Here is a 15,414-nt window from a genome sequence, read left to right on the forward strand (position 1 = left end):
ATCTATTTTTAATAAATCTAAATAAAATTACTATAATTAAATAAATTATTCCTATTTAAAACTAAATACCTATAAAATAAACCCTAATATAGCTACAATATTATTAATAGTAACATTATAGCTATTTTAGGATTTATTTTTATTTTACAGGCAACTTTGTATTTATTTTAACTAGGTACAATAGTTATTAAATAGTTATTAACTATTAAATAACTACCTAGCTAAAATAAATACAAAATTACCTGTAAAATAAACCCTAACCTAAGTTACAATTACACCTAACACTACTCTATAATTAAATTAATTAACTAAACTACCTACAATTAAATACAATTAAATTAAATAAACTAAATTATGGAAACCCCCCCCACTAAATTACAGAAAATAAAAAAGAAATTACATTTTTTTAAAACTAATTACACCTAATCAAATGCCCCTAATAAAATAAAAAAGCCCCCCAAAATAATAAAATTCCCTACCCTATACTAAATTACAAATAGCCCTTAAAAGGGCCTTTTGCAGGGCATTGCCCCAAAGTAATCAGCTCTTTTACCTGTAAAAAAAAATACAATACCCCCCCAACATTACAACCCACCACACACATACCCCTACTCACCCAATCCCCCCTTAAAAAAAACCTAACACTAACCCCCTGAAGATCACCCTACCTTGAGCCGTCTTCACCCAGCTGGGCCGAAGTCTTCATCCAATCCAGCAAGAAGAGGTCCTCCAGAGGGTCCGAAGTCTTCATCCTATCCGGCAGAAGAGGACATCCAGACCAGCAGAAATCTTCATCCAAGCGGCATCTTCTTTCTTCATCCTTCCGGAGCGGAGCGGCACCATCTTGAAGACATCCAACACAGAGCTTCCTTCCAGACCGACGACTAGACGACGAATGACGGTTCCTTTAAATGATGTCATCCAAGATGGCGTCCCTCGAATGCCGATTGACTGATAGGATAAAATCAGCCAATCGGAATTAAGGTAAGAAAAATCCTATTGGCTGATACTATCAGCCAATCGGATTGAAGTTCAATCCGATTGGCTGATCCAATCAGCCAATAGGATTGAGCTTGCATTCTATTGGCTGTTCCAATCAGCCAATTGAATGTAAGCTCAATCCTATTGGCTGATTCGATCAGCCAATCGGATTGAACTTCAATCCGATTGGCTGATAGCATCAGCCAATAGGATTTTTCCTACCTTAATTCCGATTGAATCCTATCAGCCAATCGGAATTCGAGGGACGCCATCTTGGATGACGTCATTTAAAGGAACCGTCATTCGTCCTCTAGTCATCAGTCTGGATGGAAGCTTCGCGTCAGATGTCTTCAAGATGGTGCCGCTCCGCTCCGGAAGGATGAAGAAAGAAGATGCCGCTTGGATGAAGATTTCTGCCGGTCTGGATGTCCTCTTCTGCCCGGATAGGATGAAGACTTCGGACCCTCTGGAGGACCTCTTCTTGCTGGATTGGATGAAGACTTTGGACCGGCTGGGTGAAAACGGCTCAAGGTAGGGTAATCTTCAGGGGGTTAGTGTTAGGTTTTTTTAAGGGGGGATTGGGTGGGTTTTAGAGTAGGGGTATGTGGGTGGTGGGTTGTAATGTTGGGGGTGGGTTATTGTATTTTTTTTACAGGTAAAAGAGCTGATTACTTTGGGGCAATGCCCCGCAAAAGGCCCTTTTAAGGGCTATTTGTAATTTAGTATAGGGTAGGGAATTTATTATTTTGGGGGGCTTTTTTATTTTATTTGGGGGATTAGATTAGGTGTAATTAGTTTAAAAAAATTGTAATTTCTTTATTATTTTCTGTAATTTAGTGTTTGTTTGTTTTTTGTAATTTAGTTTATTTAATTTAATTGTATTTAATTGTAGGTAGTTTAGTTAATTAATTTAATTATAGAGTAGTGTTAGGTATAATTGTAACTTAGGTTAGGGTTTATATTACAGGAAATTTTGTATTTATGTTAGCTAGATAGTTATTAAATAGTTAATAACTATTTAATAACTATTGTACCTAGTTAAAATAAATACAAAGTTGCCTGTAAAATAAAAATAAATCCTAAAATAGCTATAATGTTACTATTAATTATATTGTAGCTATATTAGGGTTTATTTTACAGGACATTTTGTATTTATTTTAGCCAGGTAGTTATTAAATAGTCAATAACTATTTAATAACTATTGTACTTAGTTAAAATAAATACAAAGTTGCCTGTAAAATAAAAATAAATCCTAAAATAGCTATAATGTTACTATTAATTATATTGTAGCTATATTAGGGTTTATTTTATAGGTAAGTATTTAGTTTTAAATAGGAATAATTTATTTAATTATAGTAATTTTATTTAGATTAATTTACATAATATTTAACTTAGGGAGGTGTTAGGGTTAGACTTAAAATAGCTATAATGTTACTATTAATTATATTGTAGCTATATTAGGGTTTATTTTATAGGTAAGTATTTAGTTTTAAAATAGGAATAATTTATTTAATTATAGTAATTTTATTTAGATTAATTTACATAATATTTAACTTAGGGAGGTGTTAGGGTTAGACTTAGGTTTAGGGGTTAATAGATTTAGTATAGTGGCGGCGACATTGGGGGCAGCAGATTAGGGGTTAATAATTGTAGGTAGGTGGCAGCGACATTGGGGGCAGCAGATTAGGGGTTAATAAATATAATGTAGGTGTCAGCGATGTTAGGGGCAGCAGATTAGGGGTTCATAGGTATAATGTAGGTGGCGGCGGTGTCCGGAGCGGCAGATTAGAGGTTAATAATAAAATGTAGGTGGCGAGGATGTCGGGGGCACCAGATTAGGGGTTAATAAGTGTTAGATTAGGGTTGTTTAAACTCGGGGTTCATGTTAGACTGTTAGGTGTAGACATTAAAAGTATTTCCCATAGGAAACAATGGGGCTGCATTAGGAGCTGGACGCTGCTTTTTTGCAGGAGTTAGTTTTTTTTTCAGCCGTCTCAGCCCCCTATGGGGAAATCGTGCACAAGCACGTTTTAGCCAGCTTACCGCTACCGTAAGCAACGCTTGTATTACAGTGAGAAGTGGAGCTAAATTTGCTCAACGCTCACTTTTCTGAGGCTAACGCAGCCATTCAGAAAACGTGTAATACCAGCGTTGTTTAAATTGAGCGCTGGAAAAAAAAGGCTTGTTAGCAACGCACGGCTTTACCGACAAAACTCGTAATCTAGCTGTATGTGAGTTCTAACAAGTCGCCTTTGGCCACTGACTATCAATCAAACAGTATAATTACAAATTAGGGACCATGTTAACCTGGTTGCATAGTGTAGCCTTACATATAGTGGTAGGTATGACCAAAGTCCATACATATACATGAAACTATAAATAAAGGGTGCAGCCAAAAAATTACCTAACAGAAACACAAAGTATGTAATATACCTCACAGTCAACTATAGATATCATACATATTTATGTATTCATAATCCATGTGTCACCCCAGGGTACAGGGGATAAGATTAGACCTCAACAATACGATCATTGGTCTAACCATTAACAAGTGGCAATCATGGTAAGTGACCAGACCTTGTGTCAGAGTTTAAGAGACTCTTACAGTCAGACCTTAAAGAGCTCATTCAATCATAGGTCAACTGTTAACAAATGGCAATCAAGGTCTGGTGTTACAGTGTCACATTAGACAAAAAACAACAAAGCAGATAGGTATCAGTGTCAATATGGACCCTCTAAGTTGTATATGATGGACGCAGTATACGCTGTATATGGGTCACCAGTTCAAAAGTTTTGCTTAATCCTTTCCTGTGTGGTACCCTACACCATAGCCACAGATATCATGTCAGTTCTCGTTTTGGACCAGATCACTCTGGGCTGAGCCAAGAACCTGCTATATGAACTTTATGTTTTACATTGTCTCAAACCTAGTGTGAGTCTCACTATAGCATGTCACCCCCACTGGTCTAAGATCACAGAACATAATATAGCTTCAGAGTGTGTAATGGTGACTCACCCATCTTCCGTGTTCAAAGGAAGCAGTGCCAATCATTCGACATATTAAGGCCTTGTGGATGTAGGGTACCCAGTCAATATATCCATCGGGATTCAAGTTGGAGAAGTGTTTTATCACAGTCCCCTCCCCGTTTAAGGGGGGGGGGGCATGGTCAATCAGGATAAAGCATAGGTCAGTTACCTTGTGCTTTGCGTGTAGGAAATGTCTCGCTACCGGTTGGTCAGAGACACCTTTGTCAAGTGCACTACGTATTGTAGATCTATGATTTGCCATCCGCAACCATGCATTGTCACTAGTCTTTCCGACATAATATTATCCACAGCAGCAGCTGAGTAGATAGACCACATGACTCGTAGTGCATGTGATAAAATGTTTTATGGTGTATTTCTGAGTTGTGTAAGGATGTCGAAAGGTTTTACAAGGAATCATGCCGTTACAGGTGGTCTTCCTGTCTTCCTGGTCTTGAGCCATTGTTGTTTTAGATAACAGTGTTGTGGGTCCGTGAACATCAGTGTATCTCTCAGACTTCATCCACATTTATAATCCATGTTTGGGGGGGTCCATCCATCCAAAAGGTAGGGTCTTATCAGACTCCAGGATCTCCCATCTGTTTCTGATGTTGTCAGCCTGTGTCTTCTTTCCTTTATTGTATGTGGTAGTAAAAACCATACTGGTCTTGCTTTTATCGTTGGGTTGAGTTATTCGCTCTTCAGGTTGTGATGTAATCTCCTGTCTAACCTCATTAATGAGGTTAGTGCTGTATCCTCGTTGCAGAAATTTGTTGGCCATTATATCCAGCTGTAATTCCTGGTTTGCAGTTTCGGTATTATTCCTCATAACCCTTATCATTTGTGATTTTATTATTGCCCTGTGGGTATGTGGTGGGTGATTACTTGAAGCCTCAAGTAGGGATTTTCTGTCCGTTGGCTTGGTGTAGAGGGTTGTATAACATTTCCCCTGTTTTTTATAGATCCTTAGGTCGAGGAAGTCAATATGTCCCTGATCATGTTTAAGTTCAAATTTGATCGGTGTTTCATACTTGTTGAGCTGTTCCACCCAATCTATTAATGATTTCTCAGGTCCTTGCCAAATGAAGAAGACATCATCAATATTTCTCTTGTTAAGTGTATTCAGTCCACGGGTCATCCATTACTTATGGGATTATATCTCCTTCCCAACAGGAAGTTGCAAGAGGATCACCCAAGCAGAGCTGCTATATAGCTCCTCCCCTCACATATCATACCCAGTCATTCTCTTGCAACTCAACTAGATAGGACGTTGTGAGAGGTCTGTGGTGTTTTTTTATACTTAGTTTATTTCTTCAATCAAAAGTTTGTTATTTTAAATGGCACCGGAGTGTGCTGTTTGTTCTCAGGCAGTATTTGGAAGAAGAATCTGCCTGCGTTTTCTATGATCTTAGCAGAAGTAACTAAGATCCACTGGCTGTTCTCGCACATTCTGAGGAGTGGGGTAACTTTCATAAAGGGAATAGCGTGTGGGGAATCCCGCAAACAAGGTATGTGCAGTAAATTATTTTTCTAAGGAATGGAATTGACTAACGGCTAGATTTAGAGTTTTGTCGGTAACGACCCGAAAAGCTAACGCCGGCTTTTTTCTGGCCGCACCATAAAAATAACTCTGGTATTGAGAGTCCACATAAAGGCTGCGTTAGGCTCCAAAAAAGGAGCGTAGAGCATATTTAACGCAGCTTCAACTCTCGATACCAGAGTTGCTTACGAACGCGGCCAGCCTAAAAAACGTGCTTGTGCACGATTCCCCCATAGGAAACAATGGGGCTGTTTGAGCTGAAAAAAACCTAACACCTGCAAAAAAGCCACGTTCAGCTCCTAACGCAGCCCCATTGTTTGCTATGCGGAAACACTTCCTACGTCTGCACCTAACACTCTAACATGTACCCCGAGTTTAAACACCCCTAACCTTATACTTATTAACCCCTAATCTGCCGCCCCCGCTATCGCTGATCCCTGCATATTATTATTAACCCCTAATCTGCCGCTCCGTAAACCGCCGCTACTTACATTATCCCTATGTACCCCTAATCTGCTGCCCTAACATCGCCGACCCCTATATTATATTTATTAACCCCTAATCTGCCCCCCACAACGTCGCCTCCACCTGCCTACACTTATTAACCCCTAATCTGTCCTCCCTAACATCGCCGACACCTAACTTCAATTATTAACCCCTAATCTGCCGACTTGAGCTCACCGCTATTCTAATAAATGTATTAACCCCTAAAGCTAAGTCTAACCCTAACACTAACACCCCCCTAAGTTAAATATAATTTACATCTAACGAAATTAATTAACTCTTATTAAATATATTATTCCTATTTAAAGCTAAATACTTACCTGTAAAATAAATCCTAATATAGCTACACTATAAATTATAATTATATTATAGCTATTTTAGGATTAATATTTATTTTACAGGTAACTTTGTAATTATGTTAACCAGGTACAATAGCTATTAAATAGTTAATAACTATTTAATAGTTACCTAGTTAAAATAATAACAAAATTACCTGTAAAATAAATCCTAACCTAAGTTACAATTAAACCTAACACTACACTATCATTAAATTAATTAAATAAAATATCTACAATTACCTACAATTAAACCTAACACTACACTATCAATACATTAATTAAATACAATACCTACAAATAACTACAATTAATTAAACTAACTAAAGTACAAAAAATAAAAAAGAACTAAGTTACAAAAAAATAAAAAAATATTTACAAACATAAGGAAAATCTTACAACAATTTTAAACTAATTACACCTACTCTAAGCCCCCTAATAAAATAACAAAGCCCCCCAAAATAAAAAATGCCCTACCCTATTCTAAATTACTAAAGTTCAAAGCTCTTTTACCTTACCAGCCCTGAACAGGGCCCTTTGCGGGGCATGCCCCAAGAAGTTCAGCTCTTTTGCCTGTAAAAAAAAACACATACAATACCCCCCCCCAACATTACAACCCACCACCCACATACCCCTAATCTAACCCAAACCCCCCTTAAATAAACCTAACACTAAGCCCCTGAAGATCTTCCTACCTTATCTTCACCATACCAGGTTCACCGATCGATCCAGAAGAGCTCCTCCGATGTCCTGATCCAAGGCCAAGCGGGGGGCTGAAGAGGTCCATGATCCGGCTGAAGTCATCATCCAAGCGGGAGCTGAAGAGGTCCATGATCCGGATGAAGTCTTCATCCAAGCGGGAGCTGAAGAGGTCCATGATCCGGATGAAGTCTTCTATCAACGGCATCTTCAATCTTCTTTCTTCGGGAGCCATCATCTTCCATCCGACGCGGAACATCCTCTTCTCCCGACGCCTACTAGCCGAATGACGGTTCCTTTAAATGACGTCATCCAAGATGGCGTCCCTCGAATTCCGATTGGCTGATAGGATTCTATCAGCCAATCGGAATTAAGGTAGGAATATTCTGATTGGCTGATGGAATCAGCCAATCAGAATCAAGATCAATCCGATTGGCTGATCCAATCAGCCAATCAGATTGAGCTCGCATTCTATTGGCTGATCGGAACAGCCAATAGAATGCGAGCTCAATCTGATTGGCTGATTGGATCAGCCAATCGGATTGAACTTGATTCTGATTGGCTGATTCCAATCGAGGGACGCCATCTTGGATGACGTCCCTTAAAGGAACCGTCATTCTTCAGTTGGACGTCGCCGGATGAAGATGGGTCCGCGGTGGAGGTCTTCAGGATGGAGCCGGTCCTCATCGGATGAAGATAGAAGATGCCGCTTGGAAGATGATGGTTGCCGGTCCGGATCTACTCTTCTTCCCGGATAGGATGAAGACTTTGGAGCCTCTTCTGGACCTCTTCAGCTGCCGGAAGATGGATCGCCAGCCCCCGCTTGGGTTGGATGAAGATTTTGGAGCCAGGACGGATCGGTGAACCTGGTATGGTGAAGACAAGGTAGGATGATCTTCAGGGGCTTAGTGTTAGGTTTATTTAAGGGGGGTTTGGGTTAGATTAGGGGTATGTGGGTGGTGGGTTGTAATGTGGGGGGGGGGTATTGTATGTTTTTTTTTACAGGCAAAAGAGCTGAACTTCTTGGGGCATGCCGCGCAAAGGGCCCTGTTCAGGGCTGGTAAGGTAAAAGAGCTTTGAACTTTAGTAATTTAGAATAGGGTAGGGCATTTTTTTATTTTGGGGGTCTTTGTTATTTTATTAGGGGGCTTAGAGTAGGTGTAATTAGTTTAAAATTGTTGTAATATTTTTCTTATGTTTGTAAATATTTTTTTTATTTTTTGTAACTTAGTTCTTTTTTATTTTTTGTACTTTAGTTAGTTTATTTCATTGTAGTTATTTGTAGGTATTGTATTTAATTTATTTATTAATAGTGTAGTGTTAGGTTTAATTGTAGGTAATTGTAGGTAACATAGTAACATAGTAACATAGTAGATAAGGTTGAAAAAAGACCGAAGTCCATCGAGTTCAACCTATACAAATCTAAAATACTTACAAAAAGCTCCAGTTAAGCTTAAATAACCCCATTAAAATGTGACCCATTTAATACTAGCAATCATATCCATGAATTTTGTTTATATACAGAAATTTATCCAGACTATTTTTAAATGTATCTATGGTATTGGCATTCACTACCTCCTTTGGTAATGAGTTCCACAATTTTATTGCTCTTACAGTGAAAAAACGTTTCCGTTGCAGATTAAATCTTCTTTCCTCCAACCTTAAATTATGACCTCTTGTCAGAAACAATTTTCTTGGAATAAAAAGAGCTTCTGCCATCTCTGTATATGGGCCTTGAATATATTTATATAAAGTAATCATGTCACCTCTCAAGCGCCTTTTTTCTAAAGAGAACAGACCCAGTTTGGCTAGCCTCTCCTCATAGGTTAATTTCTCCAATCCCCTTATTAGCTTTGTGGCCCTTCTCTGAACTTTTTCTAGTTCTGCAATATCTTTTTTAGCAATCGGTCCCCAGAACTGCACTCCAAACTCAAGGTGAGGTCTTACCAGGGCTTTATATAATGACAGAATTATGCTTTCCTCCCTTGAATCAATGCCTCTTTTAATACATGCTAGTATCTTATTAGCCTTTGAAGCCGCTGCCCTGCATTGTGCACTCATCTTTAGCTTGTTATCTATTACTACTCCCAAATCCCTTTCCTCCTGTGTTTGGCTAAGTCTTGTCCCATTTAAAAAATACGTAGCCTGCTTATTTTTACTTCCAAAATGTAGAACCTTACATTTTTCCGTATTAAATCTCATTTTCCATTCACTTGCCCATAGTTCTAATTTTAGCAAATCCCTTTGTAAAGAGAGTTCGTCCTGCTCTGACCTAATGACCTTACTTAACTTAGTATCATCTGCAAAAATAGAGATGTCGCTATTTAATCCTTGCTCCAAGTCATTTATAAAAAATATTAAAAAGAACAGGGCCCAGTACTGATCCCTGGGGGACGCCACTGATTACCTTTCTCCAATCTGAGTATGATCCATTTACTACTACTCGTTGCTCCCTATCTTTTATCCAGTTATTTATCCATGAGCTAACATTTTCAGCTATTCCCAGTCCCTTAATTTTGTGCATTAATCTCTCATGTGGCACTGTATCAAATGCCTTTGCAAAATCTAAGTATATCACATCAACTGATTCCCCTTTATCTATATTTTTACTTACTTCCTCGTAGAATCTAATTAAATTAGTTTGACATGATCTATTTCTCCTAAAGCCATGCTGATTAGAACTCATAATCTTGTTTACACGAATATGCTCATCAATATAATCCCTTATAATCCCTTCAAATATCTTCCCCACTATTGATGTCAGACTAACTGGTCTATAGCTTCCTGGATCATCCCTGCTTCCCTTTTTGAAGAGTGGCACCACATCAGCTTTACGCCAATCCTGGGGTACCATGCCTGAGGATAATAAGTCTTGAAAAATTAAGAGTAAAGGTTTGTCTATAACAGTGCTAAGTTCACTTAACACCCTTGGGTGTATTCCATCTGGGCCTGGAGTTTTATTTACCTTAATATTTTTTAGTTTTTTCCTGATATCCTCTAAACAAAACCCAGTTAGTGGTATGGACTGGCATGTTCTATTCTGTTCCAAAGTATCATTCAATGGTTCCTCTCTTGTGTATACTGAAGAAAAAAACTGGTTTAGTACCTCAGCCTTCTCCCTGTCATTATTTATCATGCTACCCTCCACACATTTTAATGTTAATATTATCCTTCTTAGATTTTTTGCTATTTATGTACTTAAAGAACCTTTTAGGGTTAGACTTAGAATCCTTGGCAATTAATTTTTCATTTTCAATTTTGGCTAATTTGATTGCTTTTTTGCATGCTTTGTTACATTCCTTATAAATATTGTATGCTGAGTCTGTACTATTTTCTTTTAATAATTTAAATGCCCTACGTTTTTTCCTAATTTCTCTTAACACATTTTTATTTAGCCATAACGGCTTAGTTTTTTTATTTTTATTTTTATAACCATATGGTATGTATTGATATGTATATTTATTTAACAAATTTTTAAATATTATCCATTTATCCTCTGTATTTTTATTAGAAAATACATTGTCCCAATTTATATTATTTAATGATTTCCTTAAATCGTTGAATTTTGCTTTCTTGGAATTAAAAGTCTTAGTTAAGCCTTTAAAACACTGCATATGAAAAGAGATTTCAAATGTGACCATGTTATGATCACTGTTACCCAAATGTTCTTTAACTTCTATGTTTGATATTATATCTGTATTGTTTGATAGCACTAAATCCAATATAGCTTTACTCCTAGTTGGCTCCTCTATTAATTGTGACAAGAAGTTATCCCTGAGAACATTTAAAAATCTATCCCCCTTAGCTGAATTACTAGTTTCATTGGCCCAGTTTATATCAGGGTAGTTAAAATCTCCCATAATTACAGCACTGTTATTAGCAGCCTTACCTATTTGGATAAGTAGTTGAGTTTCCTCCGGGTCACTAATGTTGGGAGGCTTGTAGCATGTTCCTAGTAATATTTTTTTAGGATTTTTCCCCCCACTCTTTATTTCAACCCACAGGGTCTCTACATTGTCACTTGTATCATAAATATCTTCCCTTATTGTAGTTTTAAGGTCAGGTTTAATATACATGCAAATTCCTCCACCCCTTTTATTATTCCTGTCCCTCCTAAATAATGTATACCCCTCTAAGTTAACTGCCCAGTCATGTGAATCATCCCACCAAGTTTATACTGATAACATCATAGTCCTCTTCTGCAACTAAGAGCGTCAGCTCCCCCATTTTACCTGTCATGCTTCTTGCATTTGTTGTCATACATTTAATTTTCATGTGCTTTCTGCTGCCACTTGGTGTACTTTCCTCTATACTTTCTAATGTGACATTTCTTAAGTCATCCCTTCCTTGAGATATTAAGGGAGTGACATATTCAGAGACTGATCTCTCTGTTCTATTTTGATCTAATTGACCCTCCCCCCCTTTGCCTAGTTTAAAAGGTTCTCTAAACGTGCTACCATCCTTTCCCCCAACACACCTGCACCCATGTCATTTAGGTGCAATCCATCCTTACTGTACAAATTGTACCCTAGTGAAAAATCAGCCCAGTGTTCTAAAAAGTCAAACCCCTCATTTTTACAGCATGTTTTTAGCCATGAATTAACAGACCTTAGCTCATTCTGCCTTACTGAGTTAACACACGGCACTGGTAATATCTCAGAAAATATTACTTTGGAGATTATTTTATTTCATTAATTTATTGATAGTGTAGTGTTAGGTTTAATTGTAACTTAGGTTAGGATTTATTTTACAGGTAAATTTGTAATTATTTTAACTAGTTTAGCTATTAAATAGTTCTTAACTATTTAATAGCTATTGTACCTGGTTAAAATAAATACAAAGTTACCTGTAAAATAAATATTAATCCTAAAATAGCTACAATATGATTATAATTTATATTGTAGCTATATTAGGATTTATTTTACAGGTAAGTATTTAGCTTTAAATAGGAATAATTTATTTAATAAGAGTTAATTAATTTCGTTAGATTAAAATTATATTTAATTTAGGGGGGTGTTAGTGTTAGGGTTAGACTTAGCTTTAGGGGTTAATACATTTATTAGAATAGCGGCGAGATTCAGTCGGCAGATTAGGGGTTAATAATTGAAGTTAGGTGCCGGCGATGTTAGGGAGGGCAGGTTAGGGGTTAATAAATATAATATAGGGGTCGGGGATGTTAGGGCAGCAGATTAGGGGTACATAGGGATAATGTAGCTGGCGGCGGCGTGCGGACGGCAGATTAGGGGTTAATAAGTGTATGTAGCTGGCGGCGACGTTGTGGGGGGCAGATTAGGGGTTAATAAATATAATATAGGGGTCGGCGGTGTTAGGGGCAGCAGATTAGGGGTACATAAGGATAACGTAGGTGGCGGTCGGCAGATTAGGGGTTAAAAAAATTGAATCGAGTGGCGGCGATGTGGGGGGGGCCTCGGTTTAGGGGTACATAGGTAGTTTATGGGTGTTATTGTACTTTAGAGCACAGTAGTTAAGAGCTTTATGAACCGGCGTTAGCCCAGAAAGCTCTTAACTACTGACTTTTTTCCTGCGGCTGGAGTTTTGTCGTTAGATGTCTAACGCTCACTTCAGCCACGACTCTAAATACCGGAGTTAGAAAAATCCCATTGAAAAGATAGGATACGCAATTTACGTAAGGGGATCTGCGGTATGGAAAAGTCGCGGCTGAAAAGTGAGCGTTAGACCCTTTTTTGAGTGACTCCAAATACCGGAGGTAGCCTAAAACCAGCGTTAGGAGCCTCTAACGCTGGTTTTCACGGCTAACGCCAAACTCTAAATCTAGGCCTAAGAAAATACTGCTGATACCGATGTAATGTAAGTACAGCCTTAAATGCAGCAGCGACTGGTATCAGGCTGATGAATGTATGTATAATAAGTAATTTTCTAAGGAATGGAATTTGACTAAGAAAATACTGTTAATACTGAAGTATTGTATAAGCCTTAAAGCAGGCTTATTAATAACACTACCTAACTTTTAAAGTGTATGTTTAAAACGTTTACTGGCATGTTATTCGTTTTTTGTGAGGTACTTTGGTGATAAATCTTTTGGGGCATGATTTTCCACATGGCTGTTGTTTATTTCTACGTAGAAACGGTTAACTGAGGTTTCCCACTGTTTGTAATAGGAGTGGGAGGAGCCTATTTTAGCGCTTTTTTGAGCAGTAAAAATTCAGTTTCAGTCTTCCTGCTTCTTCCTCCTTGATCCAGGACGTCTCTAGAGAGCTCAGGGGTCTTCAAAAGTCATTTTGAGGGAGGTAATCAGTCACAGCAGACCTGTGACAGTGTGTTTGACTGTGATAAAAACGTTAATTGTTAAATTGATTATCCGTTTTGGGTATTAAGGGGTTAATCATCCATTTGCTAGTGGGTGCAATACTTTGCTAACTTAATACATTTACTGTGAAAATTTGGTTGCTATAACTGATTTGGTTCATTGTTATTTCAACTGTGACGATTTTTTTGTGCTTCTTAAAGGCGCAGTAGCGTTTTTTATATTGCTTGTAAATTTATTTGAAAGGATTTTCCAAGCTTGCTAGTCTCATTGCGAGTCTGTTTAAACATGTCTGACACAGATGAATCTGTTTGTTCACTATGTTTAAAGGCCAATGTGGAGCCCCATAGAAATATGTGTACTAAATGTATTGATGTCACTTTGAAAAAAAGTCAATCTATATCTGTAAAGAAATTATCACCAGACAACGAGGGGGAAGTTATGCCGGCTAACTCTCCTCACGTGTCAGTACCTTCGCCTCCCGCTCAGGAGGCGCGTGATATTGTGGCGCCAAGTACATCAGAGAGGCCCATACAAATCACTTTACAAGACATGGCTGCTGTTATGACAGAGGTATTATCTAAATTACCTGAATTAAGAGGCAAGCGCGATAGCTCTGGGTTAAGGACAGAGCGCGCTGATGATGTGAGAGCCATGTCTGATACTGCGTCACAATTTGCAGAACATGAGGACGGAGAGCTTCATTCTGTGGGTGACGGATCTGATCCAGGGAGACCGGATTCAGAGATTTCTAATTTTAAATTTAAGCTTGAGAACCTCCGCGTATTGCTAGGGGAGGTATTAGCGGCTCTGAATGATTGTAACACGGTTGCAATTCCAGAGAAAGTATGTAGGTTGGATAGATACTTTGTGGTACCGGTGTGTACTGACGTTTTTCCTATACCTAAAAGGCTTACAGAAATTATTAGCAAGGAGTGGGATAGACCCGGTGTGCCCTTTTCCCCACCTCCGATATTTAGAAAAATGTTCCCAATAGACGCCACCACACGAGACTTATGGCAGACGGTCCCTAAGGTGGAGGGAGCAGTTTCTACTTTAGCTAAACGTACCACTATCCCGGTGGAGGATAGTTGTGCTTTTTCGAATCCAATGGATAAAAAATTAGAAGGTTACCTTAAGAAAATGTTTGTTCAACAAGGTTTTATTTTACAGCCCCTTGCATGCATTGCGCCTGTCACTGCTGCTGCAGCATTCTGGTTTGAGTCTCTGGAAGAGGCCATTCGCACAGCTCCATTGGATGAGATTATGGCCAAGCTTAAAGCACTTAAGATAGCTAATGCATTTGTTTCTGATGCCGTTGTACATTTAACCAAACTAACAGCTAAGAACTCCGGATTCGCCATCCAGGCACGCAGAGCGCTATGGCTTAAATCCTGGTCAGCTGACGTGACTTCTAAATCTAAATTGATTAATATTCCTTTCAAAGGGCAGACCTTATTCGGGCACGGCTTGAAAGAAATTATTGCTGACATTACTGGAGGTAAGGGTCATACTCTTCCTCAGGACAGGGCCAAATCAAAGGCCAAACAGTCTAATTTTCGTGCCTTTCGTAACTTCAAGGCAGGAGCAGCATCAACTTCCTCCGCTCCAAAACAGGAAGGACCTGTTGCTCGTTACAGACAGGGCTGGAAAGCTAACCAGCCCTGGAACAAGGGCAAGCAGGCCAGAAAGCCTACTTCTGCCCCTAAGACAGCATGAAGAGAGGGCCCCCATCCGGAAACGGATCTAGTGGGGGGCAGACTATCTCTCTTCGCCCAGGCTTGGGCAAGAGATGTCCAGGATCCCTGGGCGTTGGAGATCATATCTCAGGGATATCTTCTGGACTTCAAAGCATCTCCTCCACAAGGGAGATTTCATCTTTCAAGGTTATCAGCAAACCAAATAAAGAAAGAGGCATTACTATGCTGTGTGCAAGACCTCTTAGTAATGGGGGTGATCCACCCAGTTCCACGGACGGAACAAGGGCAAGGGTTTTACTCAAATCTGTTTGTGGTTCCCAAGAAAGAGGGAACCTTCAGACCAAT

At 38.7% G+C, this 15,414-nt stretch overlaps 1 gene segment (V, D, J or C); it reads left to right on the forward strand.

Moving 5' to 3' along the window:
* The window catches only part of LOC128642500 (Ig heavy chain C region-like), a 211,315-nt gene that overhangs the window by 141,500 nt on the left and 54,401 nt on the right, over positions 1-15,414 (forward strand).

The sequence above is a fragment of the Bombina bombina genome, chromosome 11 (genome assembly GCF_027579735.1).
Source record: "Bombina bombina isolate aBomBom1 chromosome 11, aBomBom1.pri, whole genome shotgun sequence".
Taxonomy (NCBI): Eukaryota; Metazoa; Chordata; class Amphibia; order Anura; family Bombinatoridae; genus Bombina; species Bombina bombina.